Source organism: Ambystoma mexicanum, chromosome 8 (assembly GCF_040938575.1).
Source record: "Ambystoma mexicanum isolate Mex_15411 chromosome 8, UKY_AmexF1_1, whole genome shotgun sequence".
NCBI classification, from domain to species: Eukaryota; Metazoa; Chordata; class Amphibia; order Caudata; family Ambystomatidae; genus Ambystoma; species Ambystoma mexicanum.
The window spans coordinates 121,503,642-121,523,388 of NC_090929.1; the positions used below are offsets into that span (position 1 = coordinate 121,503,642).

Here is a 19,747-nt window from a genome sequence, read left to right on the forward strand (position 1 = left end):
CCATTGGCAAGGTACTGGTCTTAGTATTGTCGTAGGTGAAGGTTCTCAGGTTCCGTAAGGGCATAGGTCCTGCTACAAGGGGGTTGGGCACCGGATATGAGATCGATTTGACAATCGTACGATCTGTGAGGAGGTAAGGTGTTTGCCTGTTCCTTTTGGAAGACATCCTGGAATTCTTGATATTCTGTAGGTAGTTGCAGGACTGCTGTGGTTACTGTGGCCAGGCCTGCGTTCTGGTTTTTCTTTGGGTAACAGGTTTGTGCACAATCCGGGAAGGTTATTCTCTTCTCTCGCCAATCAATACAAGGATTATGTGTTTCCAACCAAGGTATCCCCAGTATTATTTGGAACTGTGGGGCTTTGATTAGATCAAACACAATAGTCTCTCGATGCCCATCCTGACCCAATAGTGTCATCTCTGCGTTGGAATGAGTTACAGGCCCAGAGGCAATTTTAGTTCCATCGACTGTGGTGATGACATCTGAGGTGGTTTTTCGGCAGAGAGGTAGATTCATCAGGAAAGCCAATTCATAGTCCACATAGTTTCCTATGGCCCCGCTATCAATGTATGCCCTTACTGCGTGCATACGCGATGGCTGCCCTGGATCTACGAGGACCATTGGTATGATGAAATGCGAGGTCTGAGTATCCTTCTTCAAGCTCGGCAAGCGGACCTCTACGCTTGTAGAGCGTGGTCATTTCCTGAGTCTGACTCCATATGGCTTTTATCAGCAGCCCCTACCACCTTCTTGGGTGGTTTTACAGGGCAATCCCGTAGAAAATGCCCAGAAGTTCCACAATATAGACACAATTGCATTTGACGTCTGCGTTCTCTTTCCTTCTGGGTTAAGGGTCCTTTAACCCCTCCGATTTGCATGGGTTCTGAAGCATCTGCTCCTTTGGGGTTAGCATGCGTTTTGACCAGCACCCGATTTTCAAACCTGGCTCGATCAGCCTTTCTGTTCTGAAGTCTGTGATCTAACTGGACCACTAAGTCTATATATTCAGCGCAGTCTTGAGGTAGGTTCACGACTTGAGCCAAGACATCCTTGAGTTCTCCTCAAAGCCCTCGATGAAATAACGTGATTCGTTTTACCTCAGGCCAACCAGTTTCCACTATCAACCTATTAAAGGTCACGATGTAGGATAGAAGGTCCTGGTTACCCTGTCGTAGGGACAAAAGTTTGTTATCCAGGGCCTGTCCTTGGGAGTGCCGGGCAAATAGTCTTTCCATGCTAGTTTGAAAGCCCTGAAAATCCCGAAGAATTGGGTCATCCTGAGTAACTAGTGGAATTGACCAATCAGCTGCACTGCCGCTGAGATATGACAATACAAAGGCTACCTTGGCTTGATCGTTTGGGAAGGCTCCAGGTCTGCATAAAAAGTGCAAGCGGCATTGGTTCATAAACACGGCAAACCTTTGGAATCTCCGGCAAAGCGTTCAGGTGGAGCTAATGGAATATTTCCTGGTAGGTTTATTTGCACAGGGTTACTCGATAACACAGGAGCTGGATTTCTCCCGGAACCAGATAGGGGTGCTTGTCCAGCCTGGCTTTGCAATAGTTGCCTAGCAAGGTCATCAGTTCGCTCCTTTGACAAAATCAGTTCTCTCCTAAGAGCATTGGTTTCTTGACGGGCGGAATGCACTTCAGCCCTCAGTTCCTCTAGTAATTGGGCCAATTGGTCAGTCTCTGAGGTATCCATAACGCCCGGATGGGAATTTGTGGGTAGGCTTCGCGTTCTGTTACGCTCACCTGGCTCCCACAGAGGCGTCGATCTGAACTGGACAGCTGCGGTCTCCACCAATGTGACGCGTAGGACCGAGATGATGGACTGGACTGGCCCACCTAGCTCCGTTTTGCTTGGCCCTTAGGAATATTCTTCTGCAAATGGAGAAAGGGAATTAACCACCAGTGGAGTTGAGCGTAAATCCCTCCACCCCCACTGTTCTCCCCTCAGATCACCTTTGATGTCCCCTCTTATAGTCTCACCTGATGGGTTGAAAAGATGAGCTCTCCATCCTGCATTGAGCGCAGGGGTGCGTTGATAACCATTTGCTTCACTGGCTCGAAGGAATTGGTGAGTTCCAGAACAATATTGACTCCGAAAAGTATGTAGTTCGTAAGAGTTCACATGTCTGACTTTCACTCTTGTCCGATTCCTTGCAGTTTGCAGCTTGACCCCAGCGAAGAGTTCCTCGTGGTAGCTGATGAAGTTCAGGTAAGGATTTGGCATATCCTACACAGTTCAATAAAAATAAGGCCAGAATGTAACCTGTTGCTTGCTCCCTTATTCAGGTGTGGAGAGAAAATATGAAGTTCGGGGAATAATGTCTCTGGTGCTAAAATTAGGTAAGTCTATTGCAGTTCTATTCCCCTTGTTTGTCCCTTCATCTCACCTTGTTGTCCTTTTGTTCCCCTTAGGGGCCGGGGTACGGCGAGGATGAAATGGGGGTAGTTACTATTGCCTCTGTTTATTCCCTTGGCTCACCTTTGCTGTTCTTGTGTTTCCCTCAGGTGCCAGAGTGCGGCGTGAATGTGCAGAAGGATGCGGTGGATCGTGAGGATGCTGCGAAGGCCGGTGAGTTCAGCGCGGTGCTGCAGCAGGCGAGGTGGCGCGCGTAAAATGCTTCTTTCTTCCAGCTCAAAGGCGTAGTGGATCCGGAATTCAGGTAAGGATCGAAGGTTTTGCTCTTATTCTAACCTTTTCTCCTTCTGTTCCTCCCTTCTTCTAGGAGCTGCAGACTCGAGGCGGGCGTGGCTGAAGACTGGATGCAGGCTTGCAGACACGGTGAGCGTTACACTGCTGGATGCAGAATAACGCGAAGCGTGTGCTGCTCTTCGGGCGTGGTTTAAATAGTCTCCAAAGTAGTCCCAGGTAAGTATTTGTCGTCCGCCACCGCTGTCGCGAATGGCGGCTTCTTCCGCGTTGGAGACTACAGCGTGGGAGAAGGTTTTAGTCCCTTCTTAGTGTTTGGTGACCGCCCATTGGACAGGCGCAGGACTGCCGGGAGGTTATCTGCCTCCTCCTCCCAGACAGTCGCTGCGTTGCAACCTTGCTGGATACGCTCCAGTGCCTTTCAGGTTTCCTCGCTCAGTGCTGTCTCTCTGCTGGTCTCCGTTCTTTGCTTTCTGGATCCAGCGGTCTGTACCTTTCTGCTCTCGTGCTTCGCGCACCTCACAAAGTGGTTGTTTCTGCCTTTCTCCCTCCGCTGTCGCGCTCTCGGCAACGGGTTGGTCTCTCTCCCTCTTCCCGCTGCTGCTGCTCTGGCGGCGGGGTAGTTTCTCCCGTGTTTCTCTGCTTACCTCTCTGCTGTAGAGATTCTTCCCTCTACTGGCTCTTCCTCCTCCCTTCCTTTCTCCAGTTTCCTGCAGTCCTTTCCCCTCCGGGCCGTGCTCCTCGGTCCTAGCCGCACTTCGGCTAGCTTTCACTTCGTTCCTGCCGGTGTGCTTATTCTATGGGTCCACTGGGGGTTTTCAGCCTTCGGAGTTTCTCATCTCCTTCAGCCTGCAAGTTTGGCCCTGCATCTTCCTCCATTTCCGCCTGCTTCGCATTGGAACTATTAGACTTTTTGGAGGACTCTCTTCTCGAAGGGTTTTTTATCCCAAGTTGGGTTTTCCCTTCTTCCGGCTTGTTCCCGTAAAAGGAGTTTTAAGAGCAGTCACTGGGGCTTCTTTCCGTGACAAGCAAGTGCTTCTCAAAAAGGAAAGAGACTATCTAAGCCGCCGGAATCTACAGGACACCGACTACTCTGAAAGCTCAGGTGAGGAGAGTGTGGAGAAAGGGGAGGAAGAAGGGGTTCTTCAGCGCGAATTATCACAGTATTCCTCCTCAGCCCCACCCGAGTAAAAAATAGTCCCTAGGTAAAATAGTCCCTTCCAAGCCTCATTTGGCTTGGAGCTCTGCAGCATGGTCTGCATCAGGTAAGCTTGCAGCATGGTCTGCATCAGGTAAGTTCCACTCGCGCCAGGACTGACTCTCCATATGAGCCTGGCGCCATAGGCGCCAGGACCGCACGCAAACAGCCCCTGGTAGGAGTTTTTGGGCTTGCTCAAAATAACGTGATGCCTGCTTCCGGGGTTGCTGAACCTGGTCTGGTTCCCCGGGGGTAGGCATCATGACAATGTCCTAGTGGCCATATTCGTTCTACAGTCCGTGAAGGCCTCTGATCCGAACGGCTACCCGATCGATGTATGGAAAACCCTGCGAGCCACAATCAATGAACCGCTGGTGCGGATGTTCAATCAATGCAAGGCTCACTGGGAGTTGCCTCCAGATCAATGGACGGCATCTATAGCAGTCTTCCCTAAGAAAGATAAATCCCACAAATGTAGGGACTAGAACCAACCAATATAATTGAGAACAAACGCTGAAGCTAAGATCCTAGCTAAGGTCCTCGCCAACAGCCTGCTTCAGGCGATGGCAGATCTGATCCACCCGGATCAGTACAGCTTCACCTCTGGAAGATCCACTAGAATTAACACGTCAGGTGCAAATCGTGCTTGATCGAGCGCAGGGCATTGATGCGCCGAACCTCCATGATGTTGGTTGATTCTGAAAAAGCATTTGATTAAATAACATGGCAGTTTCTTTGGGATGTGATGGCAGAGAAGAGGTTTGGGGAGGAATAACTGGGTTGGGTGAAGTTATTATACACACATATGACTGCCACAGTGGATGTCAAGGGCCAGGCCTCCCGCTCATGTCCACTGTAACGGTGCAGTAGACATGGCTGCCCCCTATCGCCACTACTTTTTACCTTAGCAATGAACCCTTTGTCAATCTGGCTACGATCATGGACATTCTAACAGATTTTGTCATCTACAGTGCCCTAAAAGTAAACTGGGATAAAACTACCCTTTTCTAGACATGAAGGGAAATGCAGAGAGGACTGGGGAGATATGGTTTACGGGTAGCGCACAAAAAATTCAAATACTTGGTGATACGTTATTATTATTACTAGTTGAGGATTAAAAAGACTGGGAACTAGAGTGCGCGCCTGACCTTTTCTTTTTTACTAAATGTTGCAGGAAGCCCGGGTCCTGGAGGCAGCAGCACCGGGGGTTATCATGCCCTCACTTTGAAGAGCCATAATCATGGTTTTTCCCCCGTCCCCAATTTTGGGTAAGATGTGTGCGTTTGGAGGGGCGTTAGTTCCTGGTCTCCTGAACAAAACATCGTGGCATCACTACAAAGACCAGAATTCCTTGAGACTGTAATTAAACAAGCAATTGGCAACAGCTGAATATAAACACAGCCTCCCTGAAGAGAGTTGGAGACTCGAAAGTACTTGGAGGAGCAGAACTATTGTGCATTTGAACTGGCAGTTGGGATTTAACCCTGGTATATTTCTTTTTGAACATTTTGTGGCAGTTGGGATTTAACCCTGTTATTTTTTAACATTGCTGGGATCAAACCCTTTTATTACTAGTTTGAGGATTAAAAAGACTGGGAACTAGAGTGTGCGCCGGACTTTTTCTTTCTTTTTTACATGGTGATACGGGTCTGCAGGCCAAGGAGAGAGTTCCTTAAAAAACATGGAACCTATAACCAGACGTTTTAAGGGAGATGTCCTACACTGGGCATCTCTTCCAGTAATATTGGAACGAGTGGCTCTCCTTAAGATGCTCACACTCCCTAGGTATGTATATGTCCTACAGAATGCTCCATATGAAATCCCGGACACTGAGTTTGACAGAATTGACACCTCCCTACGGAAGCTGCAGAATTCTCAGTCGTTATCACCCTACAAATTGCCCTGTTGCTCTCTATGGGGCAGCAGTATTGGGCTGGCGAATAATCGTGTATATTTTTGGGCCTCGCACTTGGCTATCGCCAATGCATGGCTGTACACCGAGATCTTGTTACCGCACATCAGATGTTCCTGTACGGTGGGGTGGAGCAAACTACCTGGGTCCTCGATGCTGGTACTTCACATTAAAGAGACAGTGCTAACTAAAAGAAGATAGTTTGGAGCCACATAATAACTTTGGAAAGGCCGCTGTGTAACTATAACATCCTATCAGAGGTTCAGAAAGCTGGGCTGAGTCACGGATGGACGGGCAATAACACTGTATAATAAAGGGCCATAATTGAGGACGGATCCATCATTCCATTTGGAAGACTTGCGTAGATACATCGCCTACACCAAAGGGAGCTCTACCGATATATACAGTTGGCACCTGCTCCGAACACTTAAATTACGGATCTGGGGGCACTGCCTGCCCAATCGCTGCTGGAAGCTGTCATCGCCGAAAAGATACGACAGAAGGCAGTTTGCATATTGTATCAGGCAATAACATCATCCACTACCCGGCCAGTGCTCAAAGAGATGGAAAGATGGGTCAGGGATCTGGGCCCCCAAGAAGCAGAGGAATGGGGGAAGCTCTAACGCACGCAGGGAAGATAGTATCCCCGCCAAACGGCGATTAACACAATAAAATACCAACACAGAGACACACTTCATGAACAGGGTCTGCCCCGGATCCTCACTACCTTAGATGCAAAACGGCCGCAGCCACATTCCTGTACATAATACAGACATATTGGTCCAGAGGGGTGACTCACTTATCCAGTTACTTTTATTGGGAATTTGGGGTGAGAGGTAGGTGGGGAAATATGTGAAACTGCCCCTCGTCGTGGCTCTGGGGGTTGCCCGGCATGTGATTGCACTACGCTCGGGCACTGAAGAAGCCCCCCCGCCTCTCCCCCATCTCAAAATGGACAATGGATGTAGACACCTGCAAGTCCCTTGAAGACTTGTCCACAAAAGCAAAATAAAATCTGGCGTAAGTGGGAGGATTTGGAGTAAAGTAATGGGGCAGGCCAAACTGATACGAATGGGCATTACAAGGTCCTGGTGTCTCTGATTTTCGGTTATCCTTCCACGAGTGGCTATAGGCGATGGTCCCCATGTCTCTGGTAGTAATACGACCTTTGGTGCGACACCGTTCCCTGTGGCTTATAGGCCATAGTACAGCGCCCTCGGATGGGGATGCCATGCTAGTATCATCATGCACAGACTCAGAGGTGCGACCAGTGACATTCTCCAGACCGCATTCATTTCTGGAACTATCATTGATGGCTGGACCCACAGAGCAATTTTGGGTTGTTAGTGGTTAGATGTTGTTCATGAACATTGATAAAAAAAGAAATGTTAGAAAAATTGTTCTTGTTTATTGATGTACTGTACGGTATTTACTTAAAAGAGGTTAAATCCGGTGTATGTGTATCTAATATTGTTATTATTATTATTAATAATAGTGTTATTATTGTTATTATCAATGTTATTATTGGTATTATTGTTATTATTTTTAATAGTGTTATTATTATTAATAGTGTTATTGTTTAGCGCCTAGACAGCCTGTTGGGTCTTAGTAGCACTTTATAAATGTTAAATAAATAAATGGTTAAATACATAAATTATTATTATTATTGTTATTGTTATTATTAATGTCGTGGTTATTATTGTTGCTATTATTATTATCTTTATTATTATTGTTGCTATTATTATTATGATTATTAGTATGATTATTATTATTATTATTATTATTATTATTATTATTATTATTATTATTATTATTATTATTATTTGTATTGTTATTTGCCCCTATGTGTGAACACAACTCCTGCACCTTGTAAAGCTAGATCTCTCGTATGTCGTCCCTCTACCCTTGCCATCATGGAGGTTGAGTAAATCATTGCATGGTCCCTCCACCATCCCTCAAAATGATTCCAAAGGGAGAATGCCATATTCTGCACACAGGATCACTTATTTGCCACTCGGCCATTCCGTTCAATTCAATGACCAATGGGAGGAGATAGTAAAATATTTAAAAAGTAAAAGTAACCCGCGACCGATGCTTATTTCAAGCACCCGATAAATATGACAGGTCATAACCACACATCTGTTGGCTGGGTACTCTTACCCTCTCATACTCATACGTAATCACTGACAACAGGAGCCATCTCTGATTCAACCTTCTTTATTGCTCGTCCAACTCGTAACTAACTCCCACAACAACATTTTCCTGTCCCTCGCTTTACGCCCCCCCTTCCCGGCCCAGCGCGCGCTCCTCTCTTAAAGGAGCCGTGTTGCTTAATTCACTCACAACATCTCCCCCATACTTAACATGAAAGCTGGGGGCTTACATTTGTTCAATGAGTCTCGCAGGTCTCCGCACTGTCCTTTGCGGCCTGTCTGGGGACTCTCTTGTTGGGGGATCAGTATTCTCCTCAGTGTCCTGGTCATCAGCCATGGCCTCTGGTGGTTCCACATCCTCGAGATACAGTCTCTTGAAGAACGACGTGTTCCAGGTGATCTCGCCCGGTTCTCTCATCGCAGTTACCATGGGTCCCTTTATGGCTGTGATTACTCAGGGTTCTGCGCTGTATCGCATGTCTGTTTATCTGAGTTCCTTTTGGCGGACCAGAACCGTTTGTCCCACTTCGAGTTGTGATTCTTTGGCTTTTCTTTTCTTATCGGCCCACTCTTTAGCTCAAACTTTTCTTTCTGCATCTCGTTCTCTTATGGCTGCATCTTGCTCTGGGGTGTAGTCGTCCCATTGGGGGATACGGGTTTGAGGTTTGTATTTTATCATCAATTCCGCAGGCGTTTGCCCTGTCGAGTTGTGTGGTGTGTTCCGGTAGCTCCGGAGCTTTCGACATATTACCTGTGGATGTGGTATTTGATCTATTAGGGCTTTTTGTCGTGTTAGTTTGATGGTTGCCATAAACGTTCTAACATCCCATTTGCCTGGGGCCAGAGTGGCGTGATCTTTTGGTGGAGGAAGCCTAGATGATCAGCCAGTTTTGCAAAGACGCGTCCTTGAAACGGGGGTCCGTTGTCGGTCTTTACGACGGACGGGATACCCCATTCACTGAACAGTTCATCAATGATTGGTGCTGCCTCATGGAAGGATATGGAGCTTGTCTGCTTGATGAATAGGAATCGTGAATACTCATCAATTGCTACGAGTAGATATCCTCCTTCCTCTAGCGGCCCGCAGAAGTCAATTGCATCTCTTTGCCATGGCTTTTCTGGGAGTGGCACTAGCTGCATCGGTTTGGGTCTGTTCTTCTTGCTGCTTGTTGGCAGGGTCCACAGTGGGCTAGGACGTCTTCCACTATTATGTCCATGTAGGGAAACCACGCGTAGCTTCTCAGGATTTTCTTAGTGTTCTCAATTCCCCTGTGCCCTTCATGGGCAATGGCTACTAGCGTTTTCCGGAGGTCTTTCGGTGTCACCAGCTGGTTGCCACATAGCAGTATCCCTTGGTCTGTGGCTACTAGCTCAGGGTGTATTTTTGGTATTCGATCTAGGTCCCTCCTGTCTGTCCCTTCTTCACTCCGGTTTGTTCTGTGCACGTTTTTCCAGTTCGTGCAGGTGAGGTGTAGGGCCGTTCTGATGGTGGGGTCTGCTTTGCTTCTGCTGCAAACGTTTCTATCGAGATGGTGGGAGGCATGGCGTTGGTGGTCAAGTACGCAATGTATTCTTCTGCTTCGTGGACCAATGAGTTGTCTTTGGCTCCCAGCGGGTGCCTTGACAAGTAGTCGGCTAGATTTGCATCTCCCCCGGTTTGTGAATGATGGTGAAGTTATACTCTTGAAGTCTGATGCCCCATCGTTCTATCCCGGGGGCATTTTGGTTTTGGGGTTTCCAAATAGCGATAGTAAGGCTTGATGGTCTGTTACAAGAGTGAATCATCGGCCTATTACAAAGTGGTGGAATTTTTCAGAGGCCCAGACCACTGCTGGGCTTTACCGCTCTGCTTGTGAGTACGCCCTCTCGGTAGGGGACAGGGCTCTGCTGGCGTATGCCACCACTACATGTTGCGTCTTGTCGCTGGGATTGGTCTCTGCTAGGATGGCCCCGAGGCCCACCGGGCTGGCGTCGACTGTAATGATGGTGTCCCATTCCGGGTGGAAGTAAGCTAGCCGGCGATGGTTTGCTAAACTGTCCTTAATGGTCTGGAAAGCGGTCTGGCATTGTGGGTCCCAGTTGAAGGGGACGTCTTTCTTGAGGAGTACCCTGAGGGGATTGGTGGTGGTTGCATAGTATTGGAGGTATCGGCGCAGTACCCTGCCATACCTAGAAAGGACCTTAGTTCTGCTGTTGTTGTGGGGGCTTGAAGGTCTGTAATGGCCTTTATTTTGTCCGGGTCGGCTGTGATACCCTTGTTGGAGAATATGTGTCCGAAGAATTTGAGGCTTGTTTTGTTGATGTCACATTTGGGGCCGTTTAGGGTCAGGCCGGCATCATGTAGGATTTTACATACTGAAAGAAGTGCTTTATCATGTAGTTCTTGAGTTTTCCCGAAGATGAGGATGTCGTCACTGTAATTTAGTGCATTGACTTCAGATAAGATGAGTTGTCATATTGTTTCTTGGAAAATTTCTGCGGCTGAAGATATGCCGAAGTTGAGGCGTTTATATCTGAATAAGCCTTCATGTGTGACAAAGGTGGTTATCGGATGAGAAGCCGGATCAATGACCAGTTGATGGTAGCCCTGGTTGAGGTCCAGTTTGGGGAAGTGAGATGCCTGGTTCAGTCTGACAAGCATATCTTCCAGGCTTGGGCCTGGGTGCCTCTCTCATTGTATGGCGGTGCTGGGTATGTGCATGTCGACGCATATGTGTAGTCGGCCGTTGTCTTTTGGTACTATCACTATGGACAATACCCATGGCGTTGGTCCAGTGGCTTTTTCAATAATGTCATTTTGCAGTAGAAGCTGTAGTTCCTTGGATACCTGTGCCTGAAGATGGAACCCCACTTTGCAGGGGTGTTGGGGAACTGGCGTAATTGTGGGGTTGATGTGTAGCTGAGTGACAGAGTCTTTGAGCATTCTTACCACTTCAAACAATTTGGGGAACTGGAGTTTCAGGGTGTTCTTATCGATGAGTCGGCAGGTTATCGCCAGGATCTCGTGTCTGTCTGATGGATGCCCTCTGATTATTTCCATTGGTTCATATTGTAGGTCTATGAGCACCAGTGCTCTGGTGTCCTGTAGCTGAGGAGACATTGTCCTACTGATGGACTCTGGATGACGTGTATCACGGTCGGCACTGTGATGTCTCTGTGGGTTAGATCACAGAGGAATTGACCTTGGATGTCAGGAGTAGTGTCACTCCCCACTGGAAGATGTGAGTTTTCGATCGGTGTAGGGGGTATTCCTCCGCTAATAGGTGGTATTGTTCCTCATTCATCACATTGACAGTGACCCCTGTGTCCATGACAAATTGGTTTTTAGTGTTGCCTAGTTGTACCATTACTCTGGGAGCTGGTGTGTCCTCTGTATCGACGTTGAGGAGGCGAACATACTCTCTGTCATACCCATCTTGCAGGTATACGGGCTGTTGGTCTTCCTCAGTTGGTGTCCTAGGCGGTGAATTGTTGTATGGATCATAGTCTGACGCCATGGGATTGGTGGTTCTTCCTTGGTTTGGATTGATTGTAGATTCTCTCGGATGAATCTCCCCCGGGGTGAACGTCCTTGGTTGGTCATATAGTTGGTAGTCGTACAGTTCATGGGCTTTTCTGTCGGCTTTGATCTGTAGTCCTTCGAGGGCTCTTACGGTGTTCGGGCGTTGGTAGTTCGTTGCGGGGTATGGTGTTCCTCTATCGGGCATTTGTCGGTCTGGTTGTTCTCTTAGTGACTCTGGGCATGGACTGGGGGTCGGCATGTTTTGTTGGCGGGTCGACCCTATATCTGGAAGTTGTTCTTTGCACATGGCCTGAAAGTGGTTTTCTAGGCCACACCGCAGGTATCTCTGTCCGATCGCGGGACACGGTCCTCTGTGGGGGTATTCAAACCCACATCGGTAGCACTGTCGGTCTCCTTGCGTTCTCGGGGGGGGGGGTTTCCTGGAGTGTGACCTGCTCTGTGGCCTTTGGTATCTTGTGTATGGTGTCATGGCGGCTATGATGTCTCCTTTTTTGGGATTTTCAATGGCAGCGGCTTGGACATCTATTTTCTCATATACCCTTGCAAAGTCAAGAATTGCTTTGAGGGACAGGGGCTTCTTTAGGAGGTGCTTTCTGAACATCGATGATATGCATCCCTCTATTATTCGTAGTCTGATTGCTTTGTCGTCGTTGAAATTGGCAAAGTCACATTTCAGTATTTTTCTCTGTAGGCGTATAACAAATTCACCAATGGACTCATGGACGAGCTGAGCGCATTGGTTAAAGGTGTAGCATTCATAGTCTCGGTTGGGCGTAACTACCTACTTCTCGTTGATGGCTGCCAGGAGGCTTTGGTATGTCGTTCGGTCTTGTGGTGGAATTGTCCGTATTATATTTTTGATTTCTCCACCCGCAACATTGGTAAGGATACTGATTTTGTTTGGTGGGTCTTGCGTACCAATGGCACCAACAAAGTCTTCAAATTATTCAACCCATTCTTCCCAGCGCTGACCTTGGCCGTGGTGTTTCACCTTGGGGTCTTGTGGCAAGCGTAGTTGTGCGCTCCCTGCTGTTTGTGCTCTAGATGCCAGCACGTTGGTGGTAGGTTGCTACGTGGATGGGGTGCAGGTGGTTACACGACTGGGGTGGCAGTAATTCTTTAAGTTTCCACTGGTTGGCTACTCCTTTATTAAAGTTTTTCTTTTCTTTTCTTTTGTGGGTTTGCCACCTGGGTTGGGGTTATCTTTCCTGGTGCTGGTGCAGGTTGGGGTAGCCCAGGGTGCTGTTAGGCTGCCGGGTGGTGTCCCTGGTCTAGCCTTTGTCTATACGTGGTCGGGTATGTGGGGTCACTTACCCGTACTTGTCCTGGGTGTTCTGGAGGGCGAGGTCTTTCCTGCGCAGCTCCGGCGTATGCGTCGCTGCTTTCCGTTCCCGTCGTAGGAGTCGGGCTTCACCGTTGTAGTGTTTGCGGGGTTCTTCGCTTGTGTCCCTTTCCTTCAGGAACTCGGGCCCTCCTCCTGGGCTTCCTTCTTTCTGTGGCGCTGCAGGGCACACGGGCCCCCTTCCAAGTTCTCGTCGCTGTAGGGTGTCCGGACCCACCGTTGTTGTCGGGCACACGGGCCCGCCTTCACTGTTGGGCACACGGGCCCGCTTTCACTGCCAGGCTCACGGGCGCGCCTCCACTGCTGGGCACACGGGCCCGCTTTCACTATTGGGCTCACGGGCCCGCCTCCACTGCTGGGCTCACAGGTCCACCATTGCTGCTGGGCTCACAGGCCCATCAATGCACTGGTCACACGGATTCTTCTTGGTGCGGGGCATGGGCTCTCGTCTGCCCTTCGTCGCCAGTTGTTGGCTGGGTACTCTTACCCTCTCATACTCATACGTAATCACTGAGACCAGGAGCCATCTCTGATTCAACCTTCTTTATTGCTCGTCCAACTCGTAACTAATTCCCACAACAACATTTTCCTGTCCCTCCCTTTCCGCCCCCCCCTTCCCGAAAGGAGCTGTGTTGCTTAATTCACTCACAACAACATCCTATACAAATTGTCTCATGCCTAGTTTATCCCCTGCTTCCCATTCTTTCACATGTGTATATAGAAAAGGCACTCAATCTTGCAACCACCATATTACAGAGAATGCCTGGTAATTTGAATGCCTATGGAAGGACTGCCTACGTCACACTGTTCAGAGACAGCCTTGCAGTCTCGTGGGGCCAAGTATGCTTGGTGGGACCCAAAATGTAAGCCCGGTCCCTCAGCAGTCAGTCAGTTGTGAACAGGTGGGCGAGATAATGGGAGGCAAGGTGAGAGCACCTTCAATGGGACAGCACTTTTGAACAAGCTGGCACTGTGGGGGGTTGGGGGGGTGTGATCATAGAGAAGCAGAGATAGTTCCGCTGGCCAGTAAGGATTGCCTTCCTAAATGCCTTCAACAGGCTCCGATCAGGATGCGCTTGTTGTGTGCTGTACAAAGCGACATCTCCCATGTACTTTCAGTCTTCTCTGGAGGATAGCTCAGGGGCAACGTGCTCGCCTTGGAAGCAAGACGACACGGGGCAACACAGGTTTGATCCCCGGGTCTGCGCTTAGAAACCTCTGGGTATTAAGTGTGTCATAACCTATCATATATCATTTGGTGTCATGTAGTCGTCTAATTGAAAACAGACAAATACAGCTGTCTGAGTCTACATCTCATAAACACTATATATAAAAAGGAAAATCAGTTAGTTTGTTTGTTCCTCACAGCATTCCACCAATCTGCACAAAGTTTTGCACAGCTACCTTTTAGGACCTTCCAGATGTCACTGGCTACACCCATTCCCCGGATTTCAGCCCCTGCACACATGAGATGGTTTCCTGGAAGTGGCAAAACATCAAGGTGGTCGTATAAGGACCGGGCAGAGCTCATTTCAAGCCTCTGGACGCAAGGAACAGAACTTCTTCGTCCCTGTAGAACCTTGAAAACCACAATTCAAGGCTCTAGGACACACAGTTTCTGAGATTTGCAGTGCAACATGCAACATATAAATGTGGTCATAGAACGACCGGACAGAGCTCATTTTAACCGTCTTGAGAGCAGGAACAAAACTGTAAGGTTAAACAACACATTTCAAGGCCCTAGCGTGCACCGTTTCCAAGCTATCTGCACCAAAATGCACCGCAACCTACTGCACTGCGCCAGGGTGAGAGCGCACAGAAGGTCCCATCAGGCTGCAGCACCAATTCTCACATCCCCTCCACATCTGCTCCGTGACTGTCAACAATTGATGAGCGTGTTATCATGTCTGTCTACAGAACCTGTGCGAAGTGCGGGCACTTTTTGGTAGTATAGTATAAATACACTAGTAAGCATTTATACTGTAATAATAAAAGGGGTGTACATATAATAAAATAATAAACAACAATACAGCGCACATTCATCTGTGCTGATTTCCGTTGTCAATTTCCTGCAGACAAATTAGATAACATAAAAACATATGCAATAAAAAGCAGCAGATGAGTCAATAACATATGCAATAAAAAGCAGCAGATGAGTCAATAACATATGCAATAAAAAGCAGCAGATGAGTCAATAACATATGCAATAAATAAATACCAGAGGTATTAAATGGACTGTTTACTGAACACCTTTAAATAACAATGGTGGAGCTGTTAGCAACCTAAGACTTAGGAGTCACCTAGAGATGAAGCCGTCACTCAGTTGAAGAGGTGCACACCAGGTTTAACCCTTCGTCCCAATGTATCAAACGTACACCAGGTAGGTGCTCAATCCCACAGCCAGCACTTTTACAGAGCATTAGCTGCTCCTAAATGCCTCCTTACCAAGGACGAGTATGCTCCTCCTTTTTGCATAGACTTGCATAATAGTCTGGCACTTAAGAGTTTAATATGCTTAGAAGAACTGCCTATGCCTGTCAACTGCCCTTGGCAATTTTAATATCGGCTTCCCCCACAGTTTATTTTTGGTTGGGGGGTTTGTGGATTGTGTCCTGTAACAACACATCATGTTACCTGACTCTCAACTTGACTGCTCATTGGGTCATCATACCATTTCTTCTTCTTGTGTTTTCATGTTCTTTTTTTCTCCTCTTTTGTGCCCTGTTGTTTATGCCTTCGTTAACAAATGTGTAGCAATTCATACATTCTTGTAAAGTGCCTTGGCGTAAGGCGCTATAGAAGAAAAGCCCAATGCAAATATGTCACAGTCGTGCAGGTGCTTCCACACCATCGAATGACAAGCGGCCCCTTAGGGCGTAATGACAAATAGCATCCCAGAATGCTGTGTCTGGCGGGCATCATAGATAAATCTGACCCAAAGGTGTGCTGAGATGTGCTGCAGAGATGTAAAGCATGATATGTGCAAATGTTGTTGTCAAATATGGTAGCAGCCTACAGTTTCATATGCAGCAGAGTAGTGCTGTGCAGGGCTTTAAGTGGGGCGGGGCTGAAATCTCATTTTGAGGCGGGCCCTGCTGGGGCTCACTAATGTCCCCTGGCAGCCCCGGCCACTACATGACAAGGCTTTGTTTCTAAAGCCTGAAGCTCTTGCAGGTGTGAGAGAGCTTCAGGCTTCAGAAAAAAATGCCTTTCATTCATACTGGTGGCACCACACCTGCGAGGCATCCCTTCAAGCAAGAGATGCCTGTGGGCCGTCGCCACCATTATGGAGAGAAACGTGAGGCTGCTGGAAGCAGAGTTTTTTTTTCTTAATTCTGATGCTCCCGTTAATGGGTGGAACTTCAGGATTTGGAAAAAAAGGCTTCTGCTTTCAGCGGCTCACCTTTTCAGGCTCAATGGTGACTCTGATCCTCCCAAGCTGGCGAGGGGCAGTCCACCATTAAGGCTTTAAATGGGCGTTGTCCCCTGCCAGGCAAGCCTTTAGTAGATAAATGCAGAGATCAGCACCCTCTCCCCTTCTGGGGAGAGGGTGCTGATCTCCACAAAAGGCTGCTTGGAGGGCTATCAGGTAATAAAACTGCGGCACAAATGTCGCTGGTTAAATAAATTGCTGCAAAAAAGCCCTGGTTTGATCGTTAAAGGTGTACCCCATTATACCATTTAAGGGGAGCAGGGGTTGCGTGGGTCTGGGTGTTGCGGGGGTGTCCCCTGCATCCTTTGCATGATTGTGGCAGCAAAACCACAGCATTTTTGCCACGATATTTTATATCCACAGCATTTTTGCCACAATATTTTATATCCACAGCCATTTTTTCTGCAATTTTAAGACATGGAATCCTTGGAGGGGGTGCCTCTAGCCCATTGAGCTGTGGCCCATCAAGGGGCGTGGCCTAATGAGCCAGCAGGCGACCCCCTGCCATCAAGCCACGCCCCTTGATGAGCCCAGGCTCGTTTTGCAATGCCACTTAAGGGACTGGTGCTGTGCGATAGGCCTCCGCTAAGGCAATCCCCCCTGGCGGCTTTTCATGCAGGCCCTCTTTCTCTAATGGGTGAAGTTGACTAGATGCAGAAACAAGCTAAACAACTAACCAGGCCACACCTTGCTATGGAGTTATGCTCTGTATCTGAGAAATATACTAGAGTAGTGGGTTTCAAAGCCCTTGAATACGCGGTATTCAAGGGTACAAGGACAGATAGATTTCCTATAGTTTCCTCAGGAAAAAAACTGCAGCAAAAGGTAGCCCCGGAAAGGCAGCTCTAAAGTCCCTGTAGCAAGACAATGGGGGCGGACCTAGCGCACTTTCTGTTCTTTTGTGCCGTTTACACTCTCCCATGCAGGAAGCATTTAATCCCCATCTTCAGGGACAGGAATGTCAATCAAAGGGGAGAAGTAGAAAGGGGGGTGCGCTCGTTGCCGAATAAATCAATTACTCAGGCATTATATCGTTATAAGGAAAGACTCGCAATCATAACATAGGCATTTTTAGCGAGTGCATGTTATCTTACACTCTATCATTATGAAATGTACACATCAATTTGTATTTTCATGGATTGAGAATGCCCTAATTTGTAATTGCACTGACTGCTTGATACCGTGTATATGTTTACAGTTCTTTATTATTTTTTTTAAGTATGTATCATTTTATATGGTATTTTTGGTTTTAAGCAAACTTTTCCCAAACAAACCGTGTACTAATGGGTCTATAACCTATTAGGCAATCACTACATAAGCTGTGAAGTTTCATGTGTATTTAATGTTATAAAAGGGTTTATGGGTTGGAAAGTATACCCATGCGCTAGTGACCACACCTGTTTATAGTCGAACTCTTGAACAGGCAGCATACACCCCTCCAGAAAACCCACCCATGGAGGGTTTCAATCTGATAAAACTGAACATGAAACTGAAAGGGTGACTTGCGCTCTGATTAAAGTATATGCATTGGTTGGCTTATGATGTCAAGGATCATAAAGCAGCCAATGCATATACTTTAATCAGAGCGTCAGTCACCCATTCAGTTTCATGTTCAGTTATATGTAATGTTGCCTGGTTACTTTATGGGATTGTCATGGCACATCGGAAATGGGGTATTTATTGGGCTAGCTTCTTAAGGTCTTGATATGTTTATTCGGGATTAGAATGATAATAACAGACTGCGCAAAGAAGTTCAAGCGAATATTTGTCAGTTTCAAGTTTCGCCTTTTCAGGCTTTTTGAACATTTTTCGTGGTTCTGATAAAATTAGGTGTGACTGAGTTTGATACCAGCCAATGTAAGGCAATGGGAGTTATTTCGTCAAAAGAGCAAATTGCAAGCAGAGGACCACCGCTTTGGATCCCATGCATACAATTTTCAAGTTTTACAAAACAGCGTGGAAAATGAAAAGAAATAATAGGCAAAATCACCTTTACTCTTTAATTTTGTTCTCCACTTTGTACAAAATGTAAAAGACTCCTGAAAATGGTGCTTTGCAGACAGCATTTTCAATGGATTCCAATGGAATCTATCTATTTTTATCAGGTGCTGAGGCGGGAGGATTTCATAGCAATCCATTTATTTTAAGCCTTCATGAAAATCTCATGCAGATGAAAGTCCAAGAGGCATTTTTGAGAAGAAGAAGTGCACTGCGGAAATGCTAAATCTGTTTCATCCCCCTACTTCCTCCTCCAATTGCACTGAAAATCCCCTGGAGTGCAATGTTTAAACTGCTGACTGCTTTTTCACTCCACCCCTTATGAAATGGACTCTGCAGGCTTCTGACCTTCATGATCACTTTGGTAGCGACCAGAGAGAGTTGCTTAATGTTGAGGGAAATCACAATAAATTAAAACCATAATAAAAAAAAAACTCTAAAACAACTTGAAGTAGAATAGGTATTATTTTGTATTCGATTTCCAAAATTGTGTTGTATTGGTGAAATTGACAAACTTGTTTATACTTTTTATGGAATTTGCACCTGATATTCCTAAACTGTCAACAAATATCCTCTAGTCTGTTGTTGGAGGTCTGGTAGCATCAAAATAGAAATAATTAAAATAAGGCACTTTTTAATTAGATTATAATTTAGACATAGCTTGTTTAATTAAATTGCATTAGAATGAAAATAGTGCTTTTGAATTTGTTAGAACTTGTTAGCGCAGTGTGGTATACACACCTGACGATGACACCTATGATTATTTTAACAGACATGAAAATCACTGCACTTGTCTTGCGTGATACATATGACACACACATTTTTTTTCTTATGTGGGGATGGAAATTGCAGTCACTGGTTTGACCGAAACGTGACTCATGTACATATTATGTTTTTTTAGTCGTGAACATAGATTTAAAATGATTGCCCTTTGTGGGCAAAATCTTTGAAGGAAAAGTTGAATCAGAGGATTGTGCACCGCCCCTGATTCTCTAAATTCCACTCCATTTTTACTATTGGCTATTAGGTGGCTCTTAAGTGCCACCTACAAGCCAAAACTATTGCATTCTAATACAGCTAGAATGGAGATGACATGTGAGGAGGTACAAAGAGCTTGTAGGGGTTGTTGGGGTATTTATTTCAACCCACTGACTGCCCCTCCCCACCCAAAACACATCTTCCAGGGATCTCTTTGAGGTAGATGCATCAAGCCTTACCATCAAACTGTATGCTTGAAGTGCCTTCCAGTATTGTTTTAAAGCAGTCTTCTGAGAGTTAATGGCTTAATTGGAGTGGTAAATGCAGTACTGGTGTAATAGAAATGCCTTAACCAAGCATTCCTTCAGCCACTTTATTTATAAGCTTTATGCGTGTCCTTCACTGATGTCTTGTTAGAAATAAGCATTGGCAAAGTCAACAGTTTTGGCTTGTGTATAAGTATTAGGCATTTGCCAGGCACTGCTATCATATCCCAGGTACCCGCATCATTTTGTAGCTTCGACCATTAATGGCTAATTAGTACCACCACGG

General features: G+C 46.7%; 1 protein-coding gene across 2 annotated transcripts in view; it reads right to left on the reverse strand.

The window, feature by feature from the left end:
• The window catches only part of ADGRD2 (adhesion G protein-coupled receptor D2), a 1,057,913-nt gene that overhangs the window by 966,250 nt on the left and 71,916 nt on the right, over nucleotides 1–19,747 (reverse strand). The gene's annotated exons all lie outside the window — the stretch shown is intronic.